This window comes from Hoplias malabaricus, chromosome 2, assembly GCF_029633855.1.
Source record: "Hoplias malabaricus isolate fHopMal1 chromosome 2, fHopMal1.hap1, whole genome shotgun sequence".
NCBI classification, from domain to species: Eukaryota; Metazoa; Chordata; class Actinopteri; order Characiformes; family Erythrinidae; genus Hoplias; species Hoplias malabaricus.
Window position 1 is genome coordinate 13,026,938 of NC_089801.1, and position 26,374 is coordinate 13,053,311.

The 26,374-nt window shown below is 46.7% G+C and overlaps 46 non-coding genes across 46 annotated transcripts; all 46 read right to left on the reverse strand.

The window, feature by feature from the left end:
* Positions 1-520: 520 nt before the first annotated feature.
* On the reverse strand, positions 521-593 carry trnaf-gaa (transfer RNA phenylalanine (anticodon GAA)). The gene has a single exon. It is a non-coding gene; the product is annotated as a tRNA-Phe (tRNA).
* A 225-nt stretch (positions 594-818) lies between these two features.
* On the reverse strand, positions 819-890 carry trnaq-uug (transfer RNA glutamine (anticodon UUG)). Its single transcript has one exon. It is a non-coding gene; the product is annotated as a tRNA-Gln (tRNA).
* A 289-nt stretch (positions 891-1,179) lies between these two features.
* On the reverse strand, positions 1,180-1,252 carry trnaf-gaa (transfer RNA phenylalanine (anticodon GAA)). Its single transcript has one exon. It is a non-coding gene; the product is annotated as a tRNA-Phe (tRNA).
* A 394-nt stretch (positions 1,253-1,646) lies between these two features.
* Positions 1,647-1,718, reverse strand: trnaq-cug (transfer RNA glutamine (anticodon CUG)). Its single transcript has one exon. It is a non-coding gene; the product is annotated as a tRNA-Gln (tRNA).
* A 636-nt stretch (positions 1,719-2,354) lies between these two features.
* Positions 2,355-2,427, reverse strand: trnaf-gaa (transfer RNA phenylalanine (anticodon GAA)). The gene has a single exon. It is a non-coding gene; the product is annotated as a tRNA-Phe (tRNA).
* Positions 2,428-2,652: 225 nt separating this feature from the next.
* On the reverse strand, positions 2,653-2,724 carry trnaq-uug (transfer RNA glutamine (anticodon UUG)). The gene has a single exon. It is a non-coding gene; the product is annotated as a tRNA-Gln (tRNA).
* Positions 2,725-3,013: 289 nt separating this feature from the next.
* On the reverse strand, positions 3,014-3,086 carry trnaf-gaa (transfer RNA phenylalanine (anticodon GAA)). Its single transcript has one exon. It is a non-coding gene; the product is annotated as a tRNA-Phe (tRNA).
* A 394-nt stretch (positions 3,087-3,480) lies between these two features.
* Positions 3,481-3,552, reverse strand: trnaq-cug (transfer RNA glutamine (anticodon CUG)). Its single transcript has one exon. It is a non-coding gene; the product is annotated as a tRNA-Gln (tRNA).
* A 636-nt stretch (positions 3,553-4,188) lies between these two features.
* On the reverse strand, positions 4,189-4,261 carry trnaf-gaa (transfer RNA phenylalanine (anticodon GAA)). Its single transcript has one exon. It is a non-coding gene; the product is annotated as a tRNA-Phe (tRNA).
* Positions 4,262-4,486: 225 nt separating this feature from the next.
* trnaq-uug (transfer RNA glutamine (anticodon UUG)) lies at positions 4,487-4,558 on the reverse strand. Its single transcript has one exon. It is a non-coding gene; the product is annotated as a tRNA-Gln (tRNA).
* Positions 4,559-4,847: 289 nt separating this feature from the next.
* On the reverse strand, positions 4,848-4,920 carry trnaf-gaa (transfer RNA phenylalanine (anticodon GAA)). Its single transcript has one exon. It is a non-coding gene; the product is annotated as a tRNA-Phe (tRNA).
* Positions 4,921-5,314: 394 nt separating this feature from the next.
* On the reverse strand, positions 5,315-5,386 carry trnaq-cug (transfer RNA glutamine (anticodon CUG)). Its single transcript has one exon. It is a non-coding gene; the product is annotated as a tRNA-Gln (tRNA).
* Positions 5,387-5,723: 337 nt separating this feature from the next.
* trnaq-cug (transfer RNA glutamine (anticodon CUG)) lies at positions 5,724-5,795 on the reverse strand. The gene has a single exon. It is a non-coding gene; the product is annotated as a tRNA-Gln (tRNA).
* Positions 5,796-6,022: 227 nt separating this feature from the next.
* Positions 6,023-6,095, reverse strand: trnaf-gaa (transfer RNA phenylalanine (anticodon GAA)). Its single transcript has one exon. It is a non-coding gene; the product is annotated as a tRNA-Phe (tRNA).
* Positions 6,096-6,320: 225 nt separating this feature from the next.
* trnaq-uug (transfer RNA glutamine (anticodon UUG)) lies at positions 6,321-6,392 on the reverse strand. Its single transcript has one exon. It is a non-coding gene; the product is annotated as a tRNA-Gln (tRNA).
* A 756-nt stretch (positions 6,393-7,148) lies between these two features.
* On the reverse strand, positions 7,149-7,220 carry trnaq-cug (transfer RNA glutamine (anticodon CUG)). The gene has a single exon. It is a non-coding gene; the product is annotated as a tRNA-Gln (tRNA).
* A 934-nt stretch (positions 7,221-8,154) lies between these two features.
* trnaq-uug (transfer RNA glutamine (anticodon UUG)) lies at positions 8,155-8,226 on the reverse strand. The gene has a single exon. It is a non-coding gene; the product is annotated as a tRNA-Gln (tRNA).
* A 756-nt stretch (positions 8,227-8,982) lies between these two features.
* Positions 8,983-9,054, reverse strand: trnaq-cug (transfer RNA glutamine (anticodon CUG)). Its single transcript has one exon. It is a non-coding gene; the product is annotated as a tRNA-Gln (tRNA).
* A 934-nt stretch (positions 9,055-9,988) lies between these two features.
* Positions 9,989-10,060, reverse strand: trnaq-uug (transfer RNA glutamine (anticodon UUG)). The gene has a single exon. It is a non-coding gene; the product is annotated as a tRNA-Gln (tRNA).
* A 756-nt stretch (positions 10,061-10,816) lies between these two features.
* On the reverse strand, positions 10,817-10,888 carry trnaq-cug (transfer RNA glutamine (anticodon CUG)). Its single transcript has one exon. It is a non-coding gene; the product is annotated as a tRNA-Gln (tRNA).
* A 927-nt stretch (positions 10,889-11,815) lies between these two features.
* On the reverse strand, positions 11,816-11,887 carry trnaq-uug (transfer RNA glutamine (anticodon UUG)). Its single transcript has one exon. It is a non-coding gene; the product is annotated as a tRNA-Gln (tRNA).
* A 289-nt stretch (positions 11,888-12,176) lies between these two features.
* trnaf-gaa (transfer RNA phenylalanine (anticodon GAA)) lies at positions 12,177-12,249 on the reverse strand. Its single transcript has one exon. It is a non-coding gene; the product is annotated as a tRNA-Phe (tRNA).
* Positions 12,250-12,635: 386 nt separating this feature from the next.
* On the reverse strand, positions 12,636-12,708 carry trnaf-gaa (transfer RNA phenylalanine (anticodon GAA)). Its single transcript has one exon. It is a non-coding gene; the product is annotated as a tRNA-Phe (tRNA).
* A 225-nt stretch (positions 12,709-12,933) lies between these two features.
* Positions 12,934-13,005, reverse strand: trnaq-uug (transfer RNA glutamine (anticodon UUG)). Its single transcript has one exon. It is a non-coding gene; the product is annotated as a tRNA-Gln (tRNA).
* A 289-nt stretch (positions 13,006-13,294) lies between these two features.
* On the reverse strand, positions 13,295-13,367 carry trnaf-gaa (transfer RNA phenylalanine (anticodon GAA)). Its single transcript has one exon. It is a non-coding gene; the product is annotated as a tRNA-Phe (tRNA).
* Positions 13,368-13,753: 386 nt separating this feature from the next.
* trnaf-gaa (transfer RNA phenylalanine (anticodon GAA)) lies at positions 13,754-13,826 on the reverse strand. Its single transcript has one exon. It is a non-coding gene; the product is annotated as a tRNA-Phe (tRNA).
* Positions 13,827-14,051: 225 nt separating this feature from the next.
* trnaq-uug (transfer RNA glutamine (anticodon UUG)) lies at positions 14,052-14,123 on the reverse strand. Its single transcript has one exon. It is a non-coding gene; the product is annotated as a tRNA-Gln (tRNA).
* A 289-nt stretch (positions 14,124-14,412) lies between these two features.
* trnaf-gaa (transfer RNA phenylalanine (anticodon GAA)) lies at positions 14,413-14,485 on the reverse strand. The gene has a single exon. It is a non-coding gene; the product is annotated as a tRNA-Phe (tRNA).
* A 394-nt stretch (positions 14,486-14,879) lies between these two features.
* trnaq-cug (transfer RNA glutamine (anticodon CUG)) lies at positions 14,880-14,951 on the reverse strand. Its single transcript has one exon. It is a non-coding gene; the product is annotated as a tRNA-Gln (tRNA).
* A 636-nt stretch (positions 14,952-15,587) lies between these two features.
* On the reverse strand, positions 15,588-15,660 carry trnaf-gaa (transfer RNA phenylalanine (anticodon GAA)). The gene has a single exon. It is a non-coding gene; the product is annotated as a tRNA-Phe (tRNA).
* Positions 15,661-15,885: 225 nt separating this feature from the next.
* On the reverse strand, positions 15,886-15,957 carry trnaq-uug (transfer RNA glutamine (anticodon UUG)). Its single transcript has one exon. It is a non-coding gene; the product is annotated as a tRNA-Gln (tRNA).
* A 575-nt stretch (positions 15,958-16,532) lies between these two features.
* trnaq-uug (transfer RNA glutamine (anticodon UUG)) lies at positions 16,533-16,604 on the reverse strand. Its single transcript has one exon. It is a non-coding gene; the product is annotated as a tRNA-Gln (tRNA).
* A 728-nt stretch (positions 16,605-17,332) lies between these two features.
* trnaf-gaa (transfer RNA phenylalanine (anticodon GAA)) lies at positions 17,333-17,405 on the reverse strand. Its single transcript has one exon. It is a non-coding gene; the product is annotated as a tRNA-Phe (tRNA).
* A 225-nt stretch (positions 17,406-17,630) lies between these two features.
* trnaq-uug (transfer RNA glutamine (anticodon UUG)) lies at positions 17,631-17,702 on the reverse strand. The gene has a single exon. It is a non-coding gene; the product is annotated as a tRNA-Gln (tRNA).
* A 728-nt stretch (positions 17,703-18,430) lies between these two features.
* Positions 18,431-18,503, reverse strand: trnaf-gaa (transfer RNA phenylalanine (anticodon GAA)). Its single transcript has one exon. It is a non-coding gene; the product is annotated as a tRNA-Phe (tRNA).
* Positions 18,504-18,728: 225 nt separating this feature from the next.
* On the reverse strand, positions 18,729-18,800 carry trnaq-uug (transfer RNA glutamine (anticodon UUG)). The gene has a single exon. It is a non-coding gene; the product is annotated as a tRNA-Gln (tRNA).
* A 744-nt stretch (positions 18,801-19,544) lies between these two features.
* Positions 19,545-19,616, reverse strand: trnaq-cug (transfer RNA glutamine (anticodon CUG)). The gene has a single exon. It is a non-coding gene; the product is annotated as a tRNA-Gln (tRNA).
* A 636-nt stretch (positions 19,617-20,252) lies between these two features.
* Positions 20,253-20,325, reverse strand: trnaf-gaa (transfer RNA phenylalanine (anticodon GAA)). Its single transcript has one exon. It is a non-coding gene; the product is annotated as a tRNA-Phe (tRNA).
* Positions 20,326-20,543: 218 nt separating this feature from the next.
* Positions 20,544-20,615, reverse strand: trnaq-uug (transfer RNA glutamine (anticodon UUG)). The gene has a single exon. It is a non-coding gene; the product is annotated as a tRNA-Gln (tRNA).
* Positions 20,616-21,641: 1,026 nt separating this feature from the next.
* trnaq-uug (transfer RNA glutamine (anticodon UUG)) lies at positions 21,642-21,713 on the reverse strand. Its single transcript has one exon. It is a non-coding gene; the product is annotated as a tRNA-Gln (tRNA).
* Positions 21,714-22,441: 728 nt separating this feature from the next.
* trnaf-gaa (transfer RNA phenylalanine (anticodon GAA)) lies at positions 22,442-22,514 on the reverse strand. Its single transcript has one exon. It is a non-coding gene; the product is annotated as a tRNA-Phe (tRNA).
* Positions 22,515-22,739: 225 nt separating this feature from the next.
* Positions 22,740-22,811, reverse strand: trnaq-uug (transfer RNA glutamine (anticodon UUG)). The gene has a single exon. It is a non-coding gene; the product is annotated as a tRNA-Gln (tRNA).
* Positions 22,812-23,386: 575 nt separating this feature from the next.
* On the reverse strand, positions 23,387-23,458 carry trnaq-uug (transfer RNA glutamine (anticodon UUG)). The gene has a single exon. It is a non-coding gene; the product is annotated as a tRNA-Gln (tRNA).
* Positions 23,459-24,484: 1,026 nt separating this feature from the next.
* Positions 24,485-24,556, reverse strand: trnaq-uug (transfer RNA glutamine (anticodon UUG)). Its single transcript has one exon. It is a non-coding gene; the product is annotated as a tRNA-Gln (tRNA).
* A 728-nt stretch (positions 24,557-25,284) lies between these two features.
* On the reverse strand, positions 25,285-25,357 carry trnaf-gaa (transfer RNA phenylalanine (anticodon GAA)). Its single transcript has one exon. It is a non-coding gene; the product is annotated as a tRNA-Phe (tRNA).
* Positions 25,358-25,582: 225 nt separating this feature from the next.
* trnaq-uug (transfer RNA glutamine (anticodon UUG)) lies at positions 25,583-25,654 on the reverse strand. Its single transcript has one exon. It is a non-coding gene; the product is annotated as a tRNA-Gln (tRNA).
* Between the last annotated feature and the right edge of the window lie 720 nt (positions 25,655-26,374).

Below are 26,374 nucleotides of genomic sequence, written 5' to 3' on the forward strand. Positions count from 1 at the left end.
CCAAATATCACAAAGTGGGAATTGTATGAAATGAAGCACAAGTTTGCATTTTAGCGCAAGATTCCAGCACTTCACACTCTGTAGAGAAGGTTCCCTTGCATGTGGGTGGAAACGTTTTAACAGAATTACAATTCGGCCCAGATCAGCGGGTGTTAACAGGATTGCTCCGTCACGCGGTTAAGGCAGCTGCTCCGAGACTCTAGCAAAGGAAACCGAGCAGCAGGTCCCACCGAGATTTGAACTCGGATCGCTGGATTCAGAGTCCAGAGTGCTAACCGTTACACCAAGGAACCTCTGCAAGCGTCAGCCACTGAGAGTACGACTGAGGAGCGAAAACTGACAGGAGTGTTATTGTAAAGATTTACAGCTATATATGAGTGAGCTGCTTCCACTTTGGTCAATTTCATTCTTGTTGACACTAACAGTGAGCCAGGAACTTGTGATGCAAGTAGGCATGATGTCTGACAACATGGAAAAAACCTCCTTCACAAGGACGCTTTGGAGGATCCGAAGCTCCGCTTGCCGAAACCCGGGATCGAACCAGGGACCTTTAGATCTTCAGTCTAATGCTCTCCCAACTGAGCTATTTCGGCTCGAACGCCGTACGCAGGCAAGTGATCAAAATTGCAGAAATGCAGACGTCGATGGCCAGAAAGACAGGTTTGTTTAGTATTCACAGAATTAAGGACTCTACTCTCTGACATCAGTTCGGTTCCTCAACGTGGTTACATCCCTGTGGTTTGGCCTATTACACCTTTTTCCATTTTCATATAACAGAGGGCAGTCACGAAAGGCTAGGTTCACATGCATCAAACACTAGGTTCCACCGAGATTTGAACTCGGATCACTGGATTCAAAGTCCAGAGTGCTAACCATTACACCATGGAACCGCTGAGAAGCTTTTTCGCTTTCCCAACCAAAGCCCCAAGACGGTCACTCCAGGTGTCCGTGACAGGGATGATCTCTGTCAGAGCACGAGGGGGGAATCTTGAGAGGAGCGGGACCCGAGTGAACTCGAGAGAGCAGAACTCTGTCTAATTGATGATTGTATAGATTTTCACTGGAAGACACTCAGAATGAAGGGCATTGCAGTAGCTCAAGGTAACCATTCCAAAAAACAATGCGAGACATTGAATTGTCAGCCGTTAAAAACCTAATGCAAAGTCAGGTCTCTGAGTCTGCCGAAACCCGGGATCGAACCAGGGACCTTTAGATCTTCAGTCTAACGCTCTCCCAACTGAGCTATTTCGGCATAAAAGAAACACGCGGCGGTCACGGTCACGGTCGGAGAAGTTCGGACCTACATTGGACGCCTAAAGTAGATTTGTTGGAACAACAAAAATGGCTTCACAGGAGACATTGCCAAGTTTCACCACCACAATTAGCAAATGCTACCTTCAAAATTCTTTTGATTGTACAAGTTTCTTAGAAAGCGCGCCCTACATGACACCAAACTTCAGTTTGCTTCCTTGCTTGTGAACGATGCGGTCTACGTTGTGCCGCGAGGGCTCTTTCTTGTTAGTTTAGCCACGCTTGCAATACATAGCGAATCTCTGATACCAAGCGGGCAATCGCTGTTCACTCAGTTGATGTTTGGCGTCCCAAAAACATACCTTGAAAGATTGGCAGAAGGAAACACTAAGAGTAAGTCCCACCGAGATTTGAACTCGGATCGCTGGATTCAGAGTCCAGAGTGCTAACCATTACACCATGGAACCTCTGACCCTTCGGGAGCGTTCGCATCACAATTCCTAATTCTTAATTTGCAAGCTGCGGCAACAATGGGTAAGATTTAATTACTCCGTTCACGAGGAGTAAAACGTCTTGAGAGGAACCAAATATCACAAAGTGGGAATTGTATGAAATGAAGCACAAGTTTGCATTTTAGCGCAAGATTCCAGCACTTCACACTCTGTAGAGAAGGTTCCCTTGCATGTGGGTGGAAACGTTTTAACAGAATTACAATTCGGCCCAGATCAGCGGGTGTTAACAGGATTGCTCCGTCACGCGGTTAAGGCAGCTGCTCCGAGACTCTAGCAAAGGAAACCGAGCAGCAGGTCCCACCGAGATTTGAACTCGGATCGCTGGATTCAGAGTGCAGAGTGCTAACCGTTACACCAAGGAACCTCTGCAAGCGTCAGCCACTGAGAGTACGACTGAGGAGCGAAAACTGACAGGAGTGTTATTGTAAAGATTTACAGCTATATATGAGTGAGCTGCTTCCACTTTGGTCAATTTCATTCTTGTTGACACTAACAGTGAGCCAGGAACTTGTGATGCAAGTAGGCATGATGTCTGACAACATGGAAAAAACCTCCTTCACAAGGACGCTTTGGAGGATCCGAAGCTCCGCTTGCCGAAACCCGGGATCGAACCAGGGACCTTTAGATCTTCAGTCTAACGCTCTCCCAGCTGAGCTATTTCGGCTCGAACTCCGTACGCAGGCAAGTGATCAAAATTGCAGAAATGCAGACGTCGATGGCCAGAAAGACAGGTTTGTTTAGTATTCACAGAATTAAGGACTCTACTCTCTGACATCAGTTCGGTTCCTCAACGTGGTTACATCCCTGTGGTTTGGCCTATTATACCTTTTTCCATTTTCATATAACAGAGGGCAGTCACGAAAGGCTAGGTTCACATGCATCAAACACTAGGTTCCACCGAGATTTGAACTCGGATCACTGGATTCAAAGTCCAGAGTGCTAACCATTACACCATGGAACCGCTGAGAAGCTTTTTCGCTTTCCCAACCAAAGCCCCAAGACGGTCACTCCAGGTGTCCGTGACAGGGATGATCTCTGTCAGAGCACGAGGGGGGAATCTTGAGAGGAGCGGGACCCGAGTGAACTCGAGAGAGCAGAACTCTGTCTAATTGATGATTGTATAGATTTTCACTGGAAGACACTCAGAATGAAGGGCATTGCAGTAGCTCAAGGTAACCATTCCAAAAAACAATGCGAGACATTGAATTGTCAGCCGTTAAAAACCTAATGCAAAGTCAGGTCTCTGAGTCTGCCGAAACCCGGGATCGAACCAGGGACCTTTAGATCTTCAGTCTAACGCTCTCCCAACTGAGCTATTTCGGCATAAAAGAAACACGCGGCGGTCACGGTCACGGTCGGAGAAGTTCGGACCTACATTGGACGCCTAAAGTAGATTTGTTGGAACAACAAAAATGGCTTCACAGGAGACATTGCCAAGTTTCACCACCACAATTAGCAAATGCTACCTTCAAAATTCTTTTGATTGTACAAGTTTCTTAGAAAGCGCGCCCTACATGACACCAAACTTCAGTTTGCTTCCTTGCTTGTGAACGATGCGGTCTACGTTGTGCCGCGAGGGCTCTTTCTTGTTAGTTTAGCCACGCTTGCAATACATAGCGAATCTCTGATACCAAGCGGGCAATCGCTGTTCACTCAGTTGATGTTTGGCGTCCCAAAAACATACCTTGAAAGATTGGCAGAAGGAAACACTAAGAGTAGGTCCCACCGAGATTTGAACTCGGATCGCTGGATTCAGAGTCCAGAGTGCTAACCATTACACCATGGAACCTCTGACCCTTCGGGAGCGTTCGCATCACAATTCCTAATTCTTAATTTGCAAGCTGCGGCAACAATGGGTAAGATTTAATTACTCCGTTCACGAGGAGTAAAACGTCTTGAGAGGAACCAAATATCACAAAGTGGGAATTGTATGAAATGAAGCACAAGTTTGCATTTTAGCGCAAGATTCCAGCACTTCACACTCTGTAGAGAAGGTTCCCTTGCATGTGGGTGGAAACGTTTTAACAGAATTACAATTCGGCCCAGATCAGCGGGTGTTAACAGGATTGCTCCGTCACGCGGTTAAGGCAGCTGCTCCGAGACTCTAGCAAAGGAAACCGAGCAGCAGGTCCCACCGAGATTTGAACTCGGATCGCTGGATTCAGAGTCCAGAGTGCTAACCGTTACACCAAGGAACCTCTGCAAGCGTCAGCCACTGAGAGTACGACTGAGGAGCGAAAACTGACAGGAGTGTTATTGTAAAGATTTACAGCTATATATGAGTGAGCTGCTTCCACTTTGGTCAATTTCATTCTTGTTGACACTAACAGTGAGCCAGGAACTTGTGATGCAAGTAGGCATGATGTCTGACAACATGGAAAAAACCTCCTTCACAAGGACGCTTTGGAGGATCCGAAGCTCCGCTTGCCGAAACCCGGGATCGAACCAGGGACCTTTAGATCTTCAGTCTAATGCTCTCCCAACTGAGCTATTTCGGCTCGAACGCCGTACGCAGGCAAGTGATCAAAATTGCAGAAATGCAGACGTCGATGGCCAGAAAGACAGGTTTGTTTAGTATTCACAGAATTAAGGACTCTACTCTCTGACATCAGTTCGGTTCCTCAACGTGGTTACATCCCTGTGGTTTGGCCTATTACACCTTTTTCCATTTTCATATAACAGAGGGCAGTCACGAAAGGCTAGGTTCACATGCATCAAACACTAGGTTCCACCGAGATTTGAACTCGGATCACTGGATTCAAAGTCCAGAGTGCTAACCATTACACCATGGAACCGCTGAGAAGCTTTTTCGCTTTCCCAACCAAAGCCCCAAGACGGTCACTCCAGGTGTCCGTGACAGGGATGATCTCTGTCAGAGCACGAGGGGGGAATCTTGAGAGGAGCGGGACCCGAGTGAACTCGAGAGAGCAGAACTCTGTCTAATTGATGATTGTATAGATTTTCACTGGAAGACACTCAGAATGAAGGGCATTGCAGTAGCTCAAGGTAACCATTCCAAAAAACAATGCGAGACATTGAATTGTCAGCCGTTAAAAACCTAATGCAAAGTCAGGTCTCTGAGTCTGCCGAAACCCGGGATCGAACCAGGGACCTTTAGATCTTCAGTCTAACGCTCTCCCAACTGAGCTATTTCGGCATAAAAGAAACACGCGGCGGTCACGGTCACGGTCGGAGAAGTTCGGACCTACATTGGACGCCTAAAGTAGATTTGTTGGAACAACAAAAATGGCTTCACAGGAGACATTGCCAAGTTTCACCACCACAATTAGCAAATGCTACCTTCAAAATTCTTTTGATTGTACAAGTTTCTTAGAAAGCGCGCCCTACATGACACCAAACTTCAGTTTGCTTCCTTGCTTGTGAACGATGCGGTCTACGTTGTGCCGCGAGGGCTCTTTCTTGTTAGTTTAGCCACGCTTGCAATACATAGCGAATCTCTGATACCAAGCGGGCAATCGCTGTTCACTCAGTTGATGTTTGGCGTCCCAAAAACATACCTTGAAAGATTGGCAGAAGGAAACACTAAGAGTAAGTCCCACCGAGATTTGAACTCGGATCGCTGGATTCAGAGTCCAGAGTGCTAACCATTACACCATGGAACCTCTGACCCTTCGGGAGCGTTCGCATCACAATTCCTAATTCTTAATTTGCAAGCTGCGGCAACAATGGGTAAGATTTAATTACTCCGTTCACGAGGAGTAAAACGTCTTGAGAGGAACCAAATATCACAAAGTGGGAATTGTATGAAATGAAGCACAAGTTTGCATTTTAGCGCAAGATTCCAGCACTTCACACTCTGTAGAGAAGGTTCCCTTGCATGTGGGTGGAAACGTTTTAACAGAATTACAATTCGGCCCAGATCAGCGGGTGTTAACAGGATTGCTCCGTCACGCGGTTAAGGCAGCTGCTCCGAGACTCTAGCAAAGGAAACCGAGCAGCAGGTCCCACCGAGATTTGAACTCGGATCGCTGGATTCAGAGTCCAGAGTGCTAACCGTTACACCATGGAACCTCTGCAAGCGTCAGCCACTGAGAGTACGACTGAGGAGCGAAAACTGACAGGAGTGTTATTGTAAAGATTTACAGCTATATATGAGTGAGCTGCTTCCACTTTGGTCAATTTCATTCTTGTTGACACTAACAGTGAGCCAGGAACTTGTGATGCAAATAGGCATGATGTCTGACAACATGGAAAAAACCTCCTTCACAAGGACGCTTTGGAGGATCCGAAGCTCCGCTTGCCGAAACCCGGGATCGAACCAGGGACCTTTAGATCTTCAGTCTAACGCTCTCCCAACTGAGCTATTTCGGCTCGAACGCCATACGCAGGCAAGTGATCAAAATTGCAGAAATGCAGACGTCGATGGCCAGAAAGACAGGTTTGTTTAGTATTCACAGAATTAAGGACTCTACTCTCTGACATCAGTTCGGTTCCTCAACGTGGTTACATCCCTGTGGTTTGGCCTATTATACCTTTTTCCATTTTCATATAACAGAGGGCAGTCACGAAAGGCTAGGTTCACATGCATCAAACACTAGGTTCCACCGAGATTTGAACTCGGATCACTGGATTCAAAGTCCAGAGTGCTAACCATTACACCATGGAACCGCTGAGAAGCTTTTTCGCTTTCCCAACCAAAGCCCCAAGACGGTCACTCCAGGTGTCCGTGACAGGGATGATCTCTGTCAGAGCACGAGGGGGGAATCTTGAGAGGAGCGGGACCCGAGTGAACTCGAGAGAGCAGAACTCTGTCTAATTGATGATTGTATAGATTTTCACTGGAAGACACTCAGAATGAAGGGCATTGCAGTAGCTCAAGGTAACCATTCCAAAAAACAATGCGAGACATTGAATTGTCAGCCGTTAAAAACCTAATGCAAAGTCAGGTCTCTGAGTCTGCCGAAACCCAGGATCGAACCAGGGACCTTTAGATCTTCAGTCTAACGCTCTCCCAACTGAGCTATTTCGGCATAAAAGAAACACGCGGCAGTCACGGTCACGGTCGGAGAAGTTCGGACCTACATTGGACGCCTAAAGTAGATTTGTTGGAACAACAAAAATGGCTTCACAGGAGACATTGCCAAGTTTCACCACCACAACTAGCAAATGCTACCTTCAAAATTCTTTTGATTGTACAAGTTTCTTAGAAAGCGCGCCCTACATGACACCAAACTTCAGTTTGCTTCCTTGCTTGTGAACGATGCGGTCTACGTTGTGCCGCGAGGGCTCTTTCTTGTTAGTTTAGCCACGCTTGCAATACATAGCGAATCTCTGATACCAAGCGGGCAATCGCTGTTCACTCAGTTGATGTTTGGCGTCCCAAAAACATACCTTGAAAGATTGGCAGAAGGAAACACTAAGAGTAGGTCCCACCGAGATTTGAACTCGGATCGCTGGATTCAGAGTCCAGAGTGCTAACCATTACACCATGGAACCTCTGACCCTTCGGGAGCGTTCGCATCACAATTCCTAATTCTTAATTTGCAAGCTGCGGCAACAATGGGTAAGATTTAATTACTCCGTTCACGAAGAGTAAAACGTCTTGAGAGGAACCAAATATCACAAAGTGGGAATTGTATGAAATGAAGCACAAGTTTGCATTTTAGCGCAAGATTCCAGCACTTCACACTCTGTAGAGAAGGTTCCCTTGCATGTGGGTGGAAACGTTTTAACAGAATTACAATTCGGCCCAGATCAGCGGGTGTTAACAGGATTGCTCCATCACGCGGTTAAGGCAGCTGCTCCGAGACTCTAGCAAAGGAAACCAAACAGCAGGTCCCACCGAGATTTGAACTCGGATCGCTGGATTCAGAGTCCAGAGTGCTAACCGTTACACCAAGGAACCTCTGCAAGCGTCAGCCACTGAGAGTACAACTGAGGAGCGAAAACTGACAGGAGTGTTATTGTAAAGATTTACAGCTATATATGAGTGAGCTGCTTCCACTTTGGTCAATTTCATTCTTGTTGACACTAACAGTGAGCCAGGAACTTGTGATGCAAGTAGGCATGATGTCTGACAACATGGAAAAAACCTCCTTCACAAGGACGCTTTGGAGGATCCGAAGCTCCGCTTGCCGAAACCCGGGATTGAACCAGGGACCTTTAGATCTTCAGTCTAACGCTCTCCCAACTGAGCTATTTCAGCTCGAACGCATAATGCAGGCAAGTGATCAAAATTGCAGAAATGCAGACGTCGATGGCCAGAAAGACAGGTTTGTTTAGTATTCACAGAATTAAGGACTCTACTCTCTGACATCAGTTCGGTTCCTCAACGTGGTTACATCCCTGTGGTTTGGCCTATTATACCTTTTTCCATTTTCATATAACAGAGGGCAGTCACGAAAGGCTAGGTTCACATGCATCAAACACTAGGTTCCACCGAGATTTGAACTCGGATCACTGGATTCAAAGTCCAGAGTGCTAACCATTACACCATGGAACCGCTGAGAAGCTTTTTCGCTTTCCCAACCAAAGCCCCAAGACGGTCACTCCAGGTGTCCGTGACAGGGATGATCTCTGTCAGAGCACGAGGGGGGAATCTTGAGAGGAGCGGGACCCGAGTGAACTCGAGAGAGCAGAACTCTGTCTAATTGATGATTGTATAGATTTTCACTGGAAGACACTCAGAATGAAGGGCATTGCAGTAGCTCAAGGTAACCATTCCAAAAAACAATGCGAGACATTGAATTGCCAGCCGTTAAAAACCTAATGCAAAGTCAGGTCTCTGAGTCTGCCGAAACCCAGGATCGAACCAGGGACCTTTAGATCTTCAGTCTAACGCTCTCCCAACTGAGCTATTTCGGCATAAAAGAAACACGCGGCAGTCACGGTCACGGTCGGAGAAGTTCGGACCTACATTGGACGCCTAAAGTAGATTTGTTGGAACAACAAAAATGGCTTCACAGGAGACATTGCCAAGTTTCACCACCACAACTAGCAAATGCTACCTTCAAAATTCTTTTGATTGTACAAGTTTCTTAGAAAGCGCGCCCTACATGACACCAAACTTCAGTTTGCTTCCTTGCTTGTGAACGATGCGGTCTACGTTGTGCCGCGAGGGCTCTTTCTTGTTAGTTTAGCCACGCTTGCAATACATAGCGAATCTCTGATACCAAGCGGGCAATCGCTGTTCACTCAGTTGATGTTTGGCGTCCCAAAAACATACCTTGAAAGATTGGCAGAAGGAAACACTAAGAGTAGGTCCCACCGAGATTTGAACTCGGATCGCTGGATTCAGAGTCCAGAGTGCTAACCATTACACCATGGAACCTCTGACCCTTCGGGAGCGTTCGCATCACAATTCCTAATTCTTAGTTTGCAAGCTGCGGCAACAATGGGTAAGATTTAATTACTCCGTTCACGAAGAGTAAAACGTCTTGAGAGGAACCAAATATCACAAAGTGGGAATTGTATGAAATGAAGCACAAGTTTGCATTTTAGCGCAAGATTCCAGCACTTCACACTCTGTAGAGAAGGTTCCCTTGCATGTGGGTGGAAACGTTTTAACAGAATTACAATTCGGCCCAGATCAGCGGGTGTTAACAGGATTGCTCCATCACGCGGTTAAGGCAGCTGCTCCGAGACTCTAGCAAAGGAAACCAAACAGCAGGTCCCACCGAGATTTGAACTCGGATCGCTGGATTCAGAGTCCAGAGTGCTAACCGTTACACCAAGGAACCTCTGCAAGCGTCAGCCACTGAGAGTACAACTGAGGAGCGAAAACTGACAGGAGTGTTATTGTAAAGATTTACAGCTATATATGAGTGAGCTGCTTCCACTTTGGTCAATTTCATTCTTGTTGACACTAACAGTGAGCCAGGAACTTGTGATGCAAGTAGGCATGATGTCTGACAACATGGAAAAAACCTCCTTCACAAGGACGCTTTGGAGGATCCGAAGCTCCGCTTGCCGAAACCCGGGATTGAACCAGGGACCCTTAGACCTTCAGTCTAACGCTCTCCCAACTGAGCTATTTCAGCTCGAACGCCGCATGCAGGCAAGTGATCAAAATTGCAGAAATGCAGACGTCGATGGCCAGAAAGACAGGTTTGTTTAGTATTCACAGAATTAAGGACTCTACTCTCTGACATCAGTTCGGTTCCTCAACGTGGTTACATCCCTGTGGTTTGGCCTATTATACCTTTTTCCATTTTCATATAACAGAGGGCAGTCACGAAAGGCTAGGTTCACATGCATCAAACACTAGGTTCCACCGAGATTTGAACTCGGATCACTGGATTCAAAGTCCAGAGTGCTAACCATTACACCATGGAACCGCTGAGAAGCTTTTTCGCTTTCCCAACCAAAGCCCCAAGACGGTCACTCCAGGTGTCCGTGACAGGGATGATCTCTGTCAGAGCACGAGGGGGGAATCTTGAGAGGAGCGGGACCCGAGTGAACTCGAGAGAGCAGAACTCTGTCTAATTGATGATTGTATAGATTTTCACTGGAAGACACTCAGAATGAAGGGCATTGCAGTAGCTCAAGGTAACCATTCCAAAAAACAATGCGAGACATTGAATTGCCAGCCGTTAAAAACCTAATGCAAAGTCAGGTCTCTGAGTCTGCCGAAACCCGGGATCGAACCAGGGACCTTTAGATCTTCAGTCTAACGCTCTCCCAAATGAGCTATTTCGGCATAAAAGAAACACGCGGCGGTCACGGTCACGGTCGGAGAAGTTCGGACCTACATTGGACGCCTAAAGTAGATTTGTTGGAACAACAAAAATGGCTTCACAGGAGACATTGCCAAGTTTCACCACCACAATTAGCAAATGCTACCTTCAAAATTCTTTTGATTGTACAAGTTTCTTAGAAAGCGCGCCCTACATGACACCAAACTTCAGTTTGCTTCCTTGCTTGTGAACGATGCGGTCTACGTTGTGCCGCGAGGGCTCTTTCTTGTTAGTTTAGCCACGCTTGCAATACATAGCGAATCTCTGATACCAAGCGGGCAATCGCTGTTCACTCAGTTGATGTTTGGCGTCCCAAAAACATACCTTGAAAGATTGGCAGAAGGAAACACTAAGAGTAGGTCCCACCGAGATTTGAACTCGGATCGCTGGATTCAGAGTCCAGAGTGCTAACCATTACACCATGGAACCTCTGACCCTTCGGGAGCGTTCGCATCACAATTCCTAATTCTTAATTTGCAAGCTGCGGCAACAATGGGTAAGATTTAATTACTCCGTTCACGAGGAGTAAAACGTCTTGAGAGGAACCAAATATCACAAAGTGGGAATTGTATGAAATGAAGCACAAGTTTGCATTTTAGCGCAAGATTCCAGCACTTCACACTCTGTAGAGAAGGTTCCCTTGCATGTGGGTGGAAACGTTTTAACAGAATTACAATTCGGCCCAGATCAGCGGGTGTTAACAGGATTGCTCCGTCACGTGATTAAGGCAGCTGCTCTGAGACTCTAGCAAAGGAAACCGAGCAGCAGGTCACACCGAGATTTGAACTCGGATCGCTGGATTCAGAGTCCAGAGTGCTAACCGTTACACCATGGAACCTCTGCAAGCGTCAGCCACTGAGAGTACGACTGAGGAGCGAAAACTGACAGGAGTGTTATTGTAAAGATTTACAGCTATATATGAGTGAGCTGCTTCCACTTTGGTCAATTTCATTCTTGTTGACACTAACAGTGAGCCAGGAACTTGTGATGCAAGTAGGCATGATGTCTGACAACATGGAAAAAACCTCCTTCACAAGGACGCTTTGGAGGATCCGAAGCTCCGCTTGCCGAAACCCAGGATCGAACCAGGGACCTTTAGATCTTCAGTCTAACGCTCTCCCAACTGAGCTATTTCGGCTCGAACGCTGTGTGCAGGCAAGTGATCAAAATTGCAGAAATGCAGACGTCGATGGCCAGAAAAACAGGTTTGTTTAGTATTCACAGAATTAAGGACTCTACTCTCTGACATCAGTTCGGTTCCTCAACGTGGTTACATCCCTGTGGTTTGGCCTATTATACCTTTTTCATATAACAGAGGGCAGTCACGAAAGGCTAGGTTCACATGCATCAAACACTAGGTTCCACCGAGATTTGAACTCGGATCACTGGATTCAAAGTCCAGAGTGCTAACCATTACACCATGGAACCGCTGAGAAGCTTTTTCGCTTTCCCAACCAAAGCCCCAAGACGGTCACTCCAGGTGTCCGTGACAGGGATGATCTCTGTCAGAGCACGAGGGGGGAATCTTGAGAGGAGCGGGACCCGAGTGAACTCGAGAGAGCAGAACTCTGTCTAATTGATGATTGTATAGATTTTCACTGGAAGACACTCAGAATGAAGGGCATTGCAGTAGCTCAAGGTAACCATTCCAAAAAACAATGCGAGACATTGAATTGTCAGCCGTTAAAAACCTAATGCAAAGTCAGGTCTCTGAGTCTGCCGAAACCCGGGATCGAACCAGGGACCTTTAGATCTTCAGTCTAAGGCTCTCCCAACTGAGCTATTTCGGCATAAAAGAAACACGCGGCGGTCACGGTCACGGTCGGAGAAGTTCGGACCTACATTGGACGCCTAAAGTAGATTTGTTGGAACAACAAAAATGGCTTCACAGGAGACATTGCCAAGTTTCACCACCACAATTAGCAAATGCTACCTTCAAAATTCTTTTGATTGTACAAGTTTCTTAGAAAGCGCGCCCTACATGACACCAAACTGACAGGAGTGTTATTGTAAAGATTTACAGCTATATATGAGTGAGCTGCTTCCACTTTGGTCAATTTCATTCTTGTTGACACTAACAGTGAGCCAGGAACTTGTGATGCAAGTAGGCATGATGTCTGACAACATGGAAAAAACCTCCTTCACAAGGACGCTTTGGAGGATCCGAAGCTCCGCTTGCCGAAACCCGGGATCGAACCAGGGACCTTTAGATCTTCAGTCTAACGCTCTCCCAACTGAGCTATTTCGGCTCGAACGCCGTACGCAGGCAAGTGATCAAAATTGCAGAAATGCAGACGTCGATGGCCAGAAAGACAGGTTTGTTTAGTATTCACAGAATTAAGGACTCTACCCTCTGACATCAGTTCGGTTCCTCAACGTGGTTACATCCCTGTGGTTTGGCCTATTATACCTTTTTCCATTTTCATATAACAGAGGGCAGTCACGAAAGGCTTGGTTCACATGCATCAAACACTAGGTTCCACCGAGATTTGAACTCGGATCACTGGATTCAAAGTCCAGAGTGCTAACCATTACACCATGGAACCGCTGAGAAGCTTTTTCGCTTTCCCAACCAAAGCCCCAAGACGGTCACTCCAGGTGTCCGTGACAGGGATGATCTCTGTCAGAGCACGAGGGGGGAATCTTGAGAGGAGCGGGACCCGAGTGAACTCGAGAGAGCAGAACTCTGTCTAATTGATGATTGTATAGATTTTCACTGGAAGACACTCAGAATGAAGGGCATTGCAGTAGCTCAAGGTAACCATTCCAAAAAACAATGCGAGACATTGAATTGTCAGCCGTTAAAAACCTAATGCAAAGTCAGGTCTCTGAGTCTGCCGAAACCCGGGATCGAACCAGGGACCTTTAGATCTTCAGTCTAACGCTCTCCCAACTGAGCTATTTCGGCATAAAAGAAACACGCGGCGGTCACGGTCACGGTCGGAGAAGTTCGGACCTACATTGGACGCCTAAAGTAGATTTGTTGGAACAACAAAAATGGCTTCACAGGAGACATTGCCAAGTTTCACCACCACAATTAGCAAATGCTACCTTCAAAATTCTTTTGATTGTACAAGTTTCTTAGAAAGCGCGCCCTACATGACACCAAACTGACAGGAGTGTTATTGTAAAGATTTACAGCTATATATGAGTGAGCTGCTTCCACTTTGGTCAATTTCATTCTTGTTGACACTAACAGTGAGCCAGGAACTTGTGATGCAAGTAGGCATGATGTCTGACAACATGGAAAAAACCTCCTTCACAAGGACGCTTTGGAGGATCCGAAGCTCCGCTTGCCGAAACCCGGGATCGAACCAGGGACCTTTAGATCTTCAGTCTAACGCTCTCCCAACTGAGCTATTTCGGCTCGAACGCCGTACGCAGGCAAGTGATCAAAATTGCAGAAATGCAGACGTCGATGGCCAGAAAGACAGGTTTGTTTAGTATTCACAGAATTAAGGACTCTACCCTCTGACATCAGTTCGGTTCCTCAACGTGGTTACATCCCTGTGGTTTGGCCTATTATACCTTTTTCCATTTTCATATAACAGAGGGCAGTCACGAAAGGCTAGGTTCACATGCATCAAACACTAGGTTCCACCGAGATTTGAACTCGGATCACTGGATTCAAAGTCCAGAGTGCTAACCATTACACCATGGAACCGCTGAGAAGCTTTTTCGCTTTCCCAACCAAAGCCCCAAGACGGTCACTCCAGGTGTCCGTGACAGGGATGATCTCTGTCAGAGCACGAGGGGGGAATCTTGAGAGGAGCGGGACCCGAGTGAACTCGAGAGAGCAGAACTCTGTCTAATTGATGATTGTATAGATTTTCACTGGAAGACACTCAGAATGAAGGGCATTGCAGTAGCTCAAGGTAACCATTCCAAAAAACAATGCGAGACATTGAATTGTCAGCCGTTAAAAACCTAATGCAAAGTCAGGTCTCTGAGTCTGCCGAAACCCGGGATCGAACCAGGGACCTTTAGATCTTCAGTCTAACGCTCTCCCAACTGAGCTATTTCGGCATAAAAGAAACACGCGGCGGTCACGGTCACGGTCGGAGAAGTTCGGACCTACATTGGACGCCTAAAGTAGATTTGTTGGAACAACAAAAATGGCTTCACAGGAGACATTGCCAAGTTTCACCACCACAATTAGCAAATGCTACCTTCAAAATTCTTTTGATTGTACAAGTTTCTTAGAAAGCGCGCCCTACATGACACCAAACTTCAGTTTGCTTCCTTGCTTGTGAACGATGCGGTCTACGTTGTGCCGCGAGGGCTCTTTCTTGTTAGTTTAGCCACGCTTGCAATACATAGCGAATCTCTGATACCAAGCGGGCAATCGCTGTTCACTCAGTTGATGTTTGGCGTCCCAAAAACATACCTTGAAAGATTGGCAGAAGGAAACACTAAGAGTAGGTCCCACCGAGATTTGAACTCGGATCGCTGGATTCAGAGTCCAGAGTGCTAACCATTACACCATGGAACCTCTGACCCTTCGGGAGCGTTCGCATCACAATTCCTAATTCTTAATTTGCAAGCTGCGGCAACAATGGGTAAGATTTAATTACTCCGTTCACGAGGAGTAAAACGTCTTGAGAGGAACCAAATATCACAAAGTGGGAATTGTATGAAATGAAGCACAAGTTTGCATTTTAGCGCAAGATTCCAGCACTTCACACTCTGTAGAGAAGGTTCCCTTGCATGTGGGTGGAAACGTTTTAACAGAATTACAATTCGGCCCAGATCAGCGGGTGTTAACAGGATTGCTCCGTCACGCGGTTAAGGCAGCTGCTCCGAGACTCTAGCAAAGGAAACCGAGCAGCAGGTCCCACCGACATTTGAACTCGGATCGCTGGATTCAGAGTCCAGAGTGCTAACCGTTACACCATGGAACCTCTGCAAGCGTCAGCCACTGAGAGTACGACTGAGGAGCGAAAACTGACAGGAGTGTTATTGTAAAGATTTACAGCTATATATGAGTGAGCTGCTTCCACTTTGGTCAATTTCATTCTTGTTGACACTAACAGTGAGCCAGGAACTTGTGATGCAAGTAGGCATGATGTCTGACAACATGGAAAAAACCTCCTTCACAAGGACGCTTTGGAGGATCCGAAGCTCCGCTTGCCGAAACCCGGGATCGAACCAGGGACCTTTAGATCTTCAGTCTAACGCTCTCCCAACTGAGCTATTTCGGCTCGAACGCCGTACGCAGGCAAGTGATCAAAATTGCAGAAATGCAGACGTCGATGGCCAGAAAGACAGGTTTGTTTAGTATTCACAGAATTAAGGACTCTACCCTCTGACATCAGTTCGGTTCCTCATCGTGGTTACATCCCTGTGGTTTGGCCTATTATACCTTTTTCCATTTTCATATAACAGAGGGCAGTCACGAAAGGCTAGGTTCACATGCATCAAACACTAGGTTCCACCGAGATTTGAACTCGGATCACTGGATTCAAAGTCCAGAGTGCTAACCATTACACCATGGAACCGCTGAGAAGCTTTTTCGCTTTCCCAACCAAAGCCCCAAGAAGGTCACTCCAGGTGTCCGCGACAGGGATGATCTCTGTCAGAGCACGAGGGGGGAATCTTGAGAGGAGCGGGACCCGAGTGAACTCGAGAGAGCAGAACTCTGTCTAATTGATGATTGTATAGATTTTCACTGGAAGACACTCAGAATGAAGGGCATTGCAGTAGCTCAAGGTAACCATTCCAAAAAACAATGCGAGACATTGAATTGTCAGCCGTTAAAAACCTAATGCAAAATCAGGTCTCTGAGTCTGCCGAAACCCGGGATCTTTAGATCTTCAGTCTAACGCTCTCCCAACTGAGCTATTTCGGCTCGAACGCAGTACGCAGGCAAGTGATCAAAATTGCAGAAATGCAGACGTCGATGGCCAGAAAGACAGGTTTGTTTAGTATTCACAGAATTAAGGACTCTACTCTCTGACATCAGTTCGGTTCCTCAACGTGGTTACATCCCTGTGGTTTGGCCTATTATACCTTTTTCCATTTTCATATAACAGAGGGCAGTCACGAAAGGCTAGGTTCACATGCATCAAACACTAGGTTCCACCGAGATTTGAACTCGGATCACTGGATTCAAAGTCCAGAGTGCTAACCATTACACCATGGAACCGCTGAGAAGCTTTTTCGCTTTCCCAACCAAAGCCCCAAGACGGTCACTCCAGGTGTCCGTGACAGGGATGATCTCTGTCAGAGCACGAGGGGGGAATCTTGAGAGGAGCGGGACCCGAGTGAACTCGAGAGAGCAGAACTCTGTCTAATTGATGATTGTATAGATTTTCACTGGAAGACACTCAGAATGAAGGGCATTGCAGTAGCTCAAGGTAACCATTCCAAAAAACAATGCGAGACATTGAATTGTCAGCCGTTAAAAACCTAATTCAAAATCAGGTCTCTGAGTCTGCCGAAACCCGGGATCTTTAGATCTTCAGTCTAACGCTCTCCCAACTGAGCTATTTCGGCATAAAAGAAACACGCGGCGGTCACGGTCACGGTCGGAGAAGTTCGGACCTACATTGGACGCCTAAAGTAGATTTGTTGGAACAACAAAAATGGCTTCACAGGAGACATTGCCAAGTTTCACCACCACAATTAGCAAATGCTACCTTCAAAATTCTTTTGATTGTACAAGTTTCTTAGAAAGCGCGCCCTACATGACACCAAACTTCAGTTTGCTTCCTTGCTTGTGAACGATGCGGTCTACGTTGTGCCGCGAGGGCTCTTTCTTGTTAGTTTAGCCACGCTTGCACACAGGAACTTGTGATGCAAGTAGGCATGATGTCTGACAACATGGAAAAAACCTCCTTCACAAGGACGCTTTGGAGGATCCGAAGCTCCGCTTGCCGAAACCCGGGATCGAACCAGGGACCTTTAGATCTTCAGTCTAACGCTCTCCCAACTGAGCTATTTCGGCTCGAACGCCGTACGCAGGCAAGTGATCAAAATTGCAGAAATGCAGACGTCGATGGCCAGAAAGACAGGTTTGTTTAGTATTCACAGAATTAAGGACTCTACCCTCTGACATCAGTTCGGTTCCTCAACGTGGTTACATCCCTGTGGTTTGGCCTATTATACCTTTTTCCATTTTCATATAACAGAGGGCAGTCACGAAAGGCTAGGTTCACATGCATCAAACACTAGGTTCCACCGAGATTTGAACTCGGATCACTGGATTCAAAGTCCAGAGTGCTAACCATTACACCATGGAACCGCTGAGAAGCTTTTTCGCTTTCCCAACCAAAGCCCCAAGACGGTCACTCCAGGTGTCCGTGACAGGGATGATCTCTGTCAGAGCACGAGGGGGGAATCTTGAGAGGAGCGGGACCCGAGTGAACTCGAGAGAGCAGAACTCTGTCTAATTGATGATTGTATAGATTTTCACTGGAAGACACTCAGAATGAAGGGCATTGCAGTAGCTCAAGGTAACCATTCCAAAAAACAATGCGAGACATTGAATTGTCAGCCGTTAAAAACCTAATGCAAAATCAGGTCTCTGAGTCTGCCGAAACCCGGGATCTTTAGATCTTCAGTCTAACGCTCTCCCAACTGAGCTATTTCGGCATAAAAGAAACACGCGGCGGTCACAGTCACGGTCGGAGAAGTTCGGACCTACATTGGACGCCTAAAGTAGATTTGTTGGAACAACAAAAATGGCTTCACAGGAGACATTGCCAAGTTTCACCACCACAATTAGCAAATGCTACCTTCAAAATTCTTTTGATTGTACAAGTTTCTTAGAAAGCGCGCCCTACATGACACCAAACTTCAGTTTGCTTCCTTGCTTGTGAACGATGCGGTCTACGTTGTGCCGCGAGGGCTCTTTCTTGTTAGTTTAGCCACGCTTGCACACAGGAACTTGTGATGCAAGTAGGCATGATGTCTGACAACATGGAAAAAACCTCCTTCACAAGGACGCTTTGGAGGATCCGAAGCTCCGCTTGCCGAAACCCGGGATCGAACCAGGGACCTTTAGATCTTCAGTCTAACGCTCTCCCAACTGAGCTATTTCGGCTCGAACGCCGTACGCAGGCAAGTGATCAAAATTGCAGAAATGCAGACGTCGATGGCCAGAAAGACAGGTTTGTTTAGTATTCACAGAATTAAGGACTCTACCCTCTGACATCAGTTCGGTTCCTCAACGTGGTTACATCCCTGTGGTTTGGCCTATTATACCTTTTTCCATTTTCATATAACAGAGGGCAGTCACGAAAGGCTAGGTTCACATGCATCAAACACTAGGTTCCACCGAGATTTGAACTCGGATCACTGGATTCAAAGTCCAGAGTGCTAACCATTACACCATGGAACCGCTGAGAAGCTTTTTCGCTTTCCCAACCAAAGCCCCAAGACGGTCACTCCAGGTGTCCGTGACAGGGATGATCTCTGTCAGAGCACGAGGGGGGAATCTTGAGAGGAGCGGGACCCGAGTGAACTCGAGAGAGCAGAACTCTGTCTAATTGATGATTGTATAGATTTTCACTGGAAGACACTCAGAATGAAGGGCATTGCAGTAGCTCAAGGTAACCATTCCAAAAAACAATGCGAGACATTGAATTGTCAGCCGTTAAAAACCTAATGCAAAATCAGGTCTCTGAGTCTGCCGAAACCCGGGATCTTTAGATCTTCAGTCTAACGCTCTCCCAACTGAGCTATTTCGGCATAAAAGAAACACGCGGCGGTCACAGTCACGGTCGGAGAAGTTCGGACCTACATTGGACGCCTAAAGTAGATTTGTTGGAACAACAAAAATGGCTTCACAGGAGACATTGCCAAGTTTCACCACCACAATTAGCAAATGCTACCTTCAAAATTCTTTTGATTGTACAAGTTTCTTAGAAAGCGCGCCCTACATGACACCAAACTTCAGTTTGCTTCCTTGCTTGTGAACGATGCGGTCTACGTTGTGCCGCGAGGGCTCTTTCTTGTTAGTTTAGCCACGCTTGCAATACATAGCGAATCTCTGATACCAAGCGGGCAATCGCTGTTCACTCAGTTGATGTTTGGCGTCCCAAAAACATACCTTGAAAGATTGGCAGAAGGAAACACTAAGAGTAGGTCCCACCGAGATTTGAACTCGGATCGCTGGATTCAGAGTCCAGAGTGCTAACCATTACACCATGGAACCTCTGACCCTTCGGGAGCGTTCGCATCACAATTCCTAATTCTTAATTTGCAAGCTGCGGCAACAATGGGTAAGATTTAATTACTCCGTTCACGAGGAGTAAAACGTCTTGAGAGGAACCAAATATCACAAAGTGGGAATTGTATGAAATGAAGCACAAGTTTGCATTTTAGCGCAAGATTCCAGCACTTCACACTCTGTAGAGAAGGTTCCCTTGCATGTGGGTGGAAACGTTTTAACAGAATTACAATTCGGCCCAGATCAGCGGGTGTTAACAGGATTGCTCCATCACGCGGTTAAGGCAGCTGCTCCGAGACTCTAGCAAAGGAAACCAAACAGCAGGTCCCACGGAGATTTGAACTCGGATCGCTGGATTCAGAGTCCAGAGTGCTAACCGTTACACCAAGGAACCTCTGCAAGCGTCAGCCACTGAGAGTACGACTGAGGAGCGAAAACTGACAGGAGTGTTATTGTAAAGATTTACAGCTATATATGAGTGAGCTGCTTCCACTTTGGTCAATTTCATTCTTGTTGACACTAACAGTGAGCCAGGAACTTGTGATGCAAGTAGGCATGATGTCTGACAACATGGAAAAAACCTCCTTCACAAGGACGCTTTGGAGGATCCGAAGCTCCGCTTGCCGAAACCCGGGATCGAACCAGGGACCTTTAGATCTTCAGTCTAACGCTCTCCCAACTGAGCTATTTCGGCTCGAACGCCGTACGCAGGCAAGTGATCAAAATTGCAGAAATGCAGACGTCGATGGCCAGAAAGACAGGTTTGTTTAGTATTCACAGAATTAAGGACTCTACTCTCTGACATCAGTTCGGTTCCTCAACGTGGTTACATCCCTGTGGTTTGGCCTATTATACCTTTTTCATATAACAGAGGGCAGTCACGAAAGGCTAGGTTCACATGCATCAAACACTAGGTTCCACCGAGATTTGAACTCGGATCACTGGATTCAAAGTCCAGAGTGCCAACCATTACACCATGGAACCGCTGAGAAGCTTTTTCGCTTTCCCAACCAAAGCCCCAAGACGGTCACTCCAGGTGTCCGTGACAGGGATGATCTCTGTCAGAGCACGAGGGGGGAATCTTGAGAGGAGCGGGACCCGAGTGAACTCGAGAGAGCAGAACTCTGTCTAATTGATGATTGTATAGATTTTCACTGGAAGACACTCAGAATGAAGGGCATTGCAGTAGCTCAAGGTAACCATTCCAAAAAACAATGCGAGACATTGAATTGTCAGCCGTTAAAAACCTAATGCAAAATCAGGTCTCTGAGTCTGCCGAAACCCGGGATCTTTAGATCTTCAGTCTAACGCTCTCCCAACTGAGCTATTTCGGCATAAAAGAAACACGCGGCGGTCACGGTCACGGTCGGAGAAGTTCGGACCTACATTGGACGCCTAAAGTAGATTTGTTGGAACAACAAAAATGGCTTCACAGGAGACATTGCCAAGTTTCACCACCACAATTAGCAAATGCTACCTTCAAAATTCTTTTGATTGTACAAGTTTCTTAGAAAGCGCGCCCTACATGACACCAAACTTCAGTTTGCTTCCTTGCTTGTGAACGATGCGGTCTACGTTGTGCCGCGAGGGCTCTTTCTTGTTAGTTTAGCCACGCTTGCACACAGGAACTTGTGATGCAAGTAGGCATGATGTCTGACAACATGGAAAAAACCTCCTTCACAAGGACGCTTTGGAGGATCCGAAGCTCCGCTTGCCGAAACCCAGGATCGAACCAGGGACCTTTAGATCTTCAGTCTAACGCTCTCCCAACTGAGCTATTTCGGCTCGAACGCCATACGCAGGCAAGTGATCAAAATTGCAGAAATGCAGACGTCGATGGCCAGAAAGACAGGTTTGTTTAGTATTCACAGAATTAAGGACTCTACCCTCTGACATCAGTTCGGTTCCTCAACGTGGTTACATCCCTGTGGTTTGGCCTATTATACCTTTTTCCATTTTCATATAACAGAGGGCAGTCACGAAAGGCTAGGTTCACATGCATCAAACACTAGGTTCCACCGAGATTTGAACTCGGATCACTGGATTCAAAGTCCAGAGTGCTAACCATTACACCATGGAACCGCTGAGAAGCTTTTTCGCTTTCCCAACCAAAGCCCCAAGACGGTCACTCCAGGTGTCCGTGACAGGGATGATCTCTGTCAGAGCACGAGGGGGGAATCTTGAGAGGAGCGGGACCCGAGTGAACTCGAGAGAGCAGAACTCTGTCTAATTGATGATTGTATAGATTTTCACTGGAAGACACTCAGAATGAAGGGCATTGCAGTAGCTCAAGGTAACCATTCCAAAAAACAATGCGAGACATTGAATTGTCAGCCGTTAAAAACCTAATGCAAAATCAGGTCTCTGAGTCTGCCGAAACCCGGGATCTTTAGATCTTCAGTCTAACGCTCTCCCAACTGAGCTATTTCGGCATAAAAGAAACACGCGGCGGTCACAGTCACGGTCGGAGAAGTTCGGACCTACATTGGACGCCTAAAGTAGATTTGTTGGAACAACAAAAATGGCTTCACAGGAGACATTGCCAAGTTTCACCACCACAATTAGCAAATGCTACCTTCAAAATTCTTTTGATTGTACAAGTTTCTTAGAAAGCGCGCCCTACATGACACCAAACTTCAGTTTGCTTCCTTGCTTGTGAACGATGCGGTCTACGTTGTGCCGCGAGGGCTCTTTCTTGTTAGTTTAGCCACGCTTGCACACAGGAACTTGTGATGCAAGTAGGCATGATGTCTGACAACATGGAAAAAACCTCCTTCACAAGGACGCTTTGGAGGATGCGAAGCTCCGCTTGCCGAAACCCGGGATCGAACCAGGGACCTTTAGATCTTCAGTCTAACGCTCTCCCAACTGAGCTATTTCGGCTCGAACGCCGTACGCAGGCAAGTGATCAAAATTGCAGAAATGCAGACGTCGATGGCCAGAAAGACAGGTTTGTTTAGTATTCACAGAATTAAGGACTCTACCCTCTGACATCAGTTCGGTTCCTCAACGTGGTTACATCCCTGTGGTTTGGCCTATTATACCTTTTTCCATTTTCATATAACAGAGGGCAGTCACGAAAGGCTAGGTTCACATGCATCAAACACTAGGTTCCACCGAGATTTGAACTCGGATCACTGGATTCAAAGTCCAGAGTGCTAACCATTACACCATGGAACCGCTGAGAAGCTTTTTCGCTTTCCCAACCAAAGCCCCAAGACGGTCACTCCAGGTGTCCGTGACAGGGATGATCTCTGTCAGAGCACGAGGGGGGAATCTTGAGAGGAGCGGGACCCGAGTGAACTCGAGAGAGCAGAACTCTGTCTAATTGATGATTGTATAGATTTTCACTGGAAGACACTCAGAATGAAGGGCATTGCAGTAGCTCAAGGTAACCATTCCAAAAAACAATGCGAGACATTGAATTGTCAGCCGTTAAAAACCTAATGCAAAATCAGGTCTCTGAGTCTGCCGAAACCCGGGATCTTTAGATCTTCAGTCTAACGCTCTCCCAACTGAGCTATTTCGGCTCGAACGCAGTACGCAGGCAAGTGATCAAAATTGCAGAAATGCAGACGTCGATGGCCAGAAAGACAGGTTTGTTTAGTATTCACAGAATTAAGGACTCTACTCTCTGACATCAGTTCGGTTCCTCAACGTGGTTACATCCCTGTGGTTTGGCCTATTATACCTTTTTCCATTTTCATATAACAGAGGGCAGTCACGAAAGGCTAGGTTCACATGCATCAAACACTAGGTTCCACCGAGATTTGAACTCGGATCACTGGATTCAAAGTCCAGAGTGCCAACCATTACACCATGGAACCGCTGAGAAGCTTTTTCGCTTTCCCAACCAAAGCCCCAAGACGGTCACTCCAGGTGTCCGTGACAGGGATGATCTCTGTCAGAGCACGAGGGGGGAATCTTGAGAGGAGCGGGACCCGAGTGAACTCGAGAGAGCAGAACTCTGTCTAATTGATGATTGTATAGATTTTCACTGGAAGACACTCAGAATGAAGGGCATTGCAGTAGCTCAAGGTAACCATTCCAAAAAACAATGCGAGACATTGAATTGTCAGCCGTTAAAAACCTAATGCAAAATCAGGTCTCTGAGTCTGCCGAAACCCGGGATCTTTAGATCTTCAGTCTAACGCTCTCCCAACTGAGCTATTTCGGCATAAAAGAAACACGCGGCGGTCACGGTCACGGTCGGAGAAGTTCGGACCTACATTGGACGCCTAAAGTAGATTTGTTGGAACAACAAAAATGGCTTCACAGGAGACATTGCCAAGTTTCACCACCACAATTAGCAAATGCTACCTTCAAAATTCTTTTGATTGTACAAGTTTCTTAGAAAGCGCGCCCTACATGACACCAAACTTCAGTTTGCTTCCTTGCTTGTGAACGATGCGGTCTACGTTGTGCCGCGAGGGCTCTTTCTTGTTAGTTTAGCCACGCTTGCACACAGGAACTTGTGATGCAAGTAGGCATGATGTCTGACAACATGGAAAAAACCTCCTTCACAAGGACGCTTTGGAGGATCCGAAGCTCCGCTTGCCGAAACCCAGGATCGAACCAGGGACCTTTAGATCTTCAGTCTAACGCTCTCCCAACTGAGCTATTTCGGCTCGAACGCCATACGCAGGCAAGTGATCAAAATTGCAGAAATGCAGACGTCGATGGCCAGAAAGACAGGTTTGTTTAGTATTCACAGAATTAAGGACTCTACCCTCTGACATCAGTTCGGTTCCTCAACGTGGTTACATCCCTGTGGTTTGGCCTATTATACCTTTTTCCATTTTCATATAACAGAGGGCAGTCACGAAAGGCTAGGTTCACATGCATCAAACACTAGGTTCCACCGAGATTTGAACTCGGATCACTGGATTCAAAGTCCAGAGTGCTAACCATTACACCATGGAACCGCTGAGAAGCTTTTTCGCTTTCCCAACCAAAGCCCCAAGACGGTCACTCCAGGTGTCCGTGACAGGGATGATCTCTGTCAGAGCACGAGGGGGGAATCTTGAGAGGAGCGGGACCCGAGTGAACTCGAGAGAGCAGAACTCTGTCTAATTGATGATTGTATAGATTTTCACTGGAAGACACTCAGAATGAAGGGCATTGCAGTAGCTCAAGGTAACCATTCCAAAAAACAATGCGAGACATTGAATTGTCAGCCGTTAAAAACCTAATGCAAAATCAGGTCTCTGAGTCTGCCGAAACCCGGGATCTTTAGATCTTCAGTCTAACGCTCTCCCAACTGAGCTATTTCGGCATAAAAGAAACACGCGGCGGTCACGGTCACGGTCGGAGAAGTTCGGACCTACATTGGACGCCTAAAGTAGATTTGTTGGAACAACAAAAATGGCTTCACAGGAGACATTGCCAAGTTTCACCACCACAATTAGCAAATGCTACCTTCAAAATTCTTTTGATTGTACAAGTTTCTTAGAAAGCGCGCCCTACATGACACCAAACTTCAGTTTGCTTCCTTGCTTGTGAACGATGCGGTCTACGTTGTGCCGCGAGGGCTCTTTCTTGTTAGTTTAGCCACGCTTGCACACAGGAACTTGTGATGCAAGTAGGCATGATGTCTGACAACATGGAAAAAACCTCCTTCACAAGGACGCTTTGGAGGATGCGAAGCTCCGCTTGCCGAAACCCGGGATCGAACCAGGGACCTTTAGATCTTCAGTCTAACGCTCTCCCAACTGAGCTATTTCGGCTCGAACGCCGTACGCAGGCAAGTGATCAAAATTGCAGAAATGCAGACGTCGATGGCCAGAAAGACAGGTTTGTTTAGTATTCACAGAATTAAGGACTCTACCCTCTGACATCAGTTCGGTTCCTCAACGTGGTTACATCCCTGTGGTTTGGCCTATTATACCTTTTTCCATTTTCATATAACAGAGGGCAGTCACGAAAGGCTAGGTTCACATGCATCAAACACTAGGTTCCACCGAGATTTGAACTCGGATCACTGGATTCAAAGTCCAGAGTGCTAACCATTACACCATGGAACCGCTGAGAAGCTTTTTCGCTTTCCCAACCAAAGCCCCAAGACGGTCACTCCAGGTGTCCGTGACAGGGATGATCTCTGTCAGAGCACGAGGGGGGAATCTTGAGAGGAGCGGGACCCGAGTGAACTCGAGAGAGCAGAACTCTGTCTAATTGATGATTGTATAGATTTTCACTGGAAGACACTCAGAATGAAGGGCATTGCAGTAGCTCAAGGTAACCATTCCAAAAAACAATGCGAGACATTGAATTGTCAGCCGTTAAAAACCTAATGCAAAATCAGGTCTCTGAGTCTGCCGAAACCCGGGATCTTTAGATCTTCAGTCTAACGCTCTCCCAACTGAGCTATTTCGGCATAAAAGAAACACGCGGCGGTCACGGTCACGGTCGGAGAAGTTCGGACCTACATTGGACGCCTAAAGTAGATTTGTTGGAACAACAAAAATGGCTTCACAGGAGACATTGCCAAGTTTCACCACCACAATTAGCAAATGCTACCTTCAAAATTCTTTTGATTGTACAAGTTTCTTAGAAAGCGCGCCCTACATGACACCAAACTTCAGTTTGCTTCCTTGCTTGTGAACGATGCGGTCTACGTTGTGCCGCGAGGGCTCTTTCTTGTTAGTTTAGCCACGCTTGCACACAGGAACTTGTGATGCAAGTAGGCATGATGTCTGACAACATGGAAAAAACCTCCTTCACAAGGACGCGTTGGAGGATCCGAA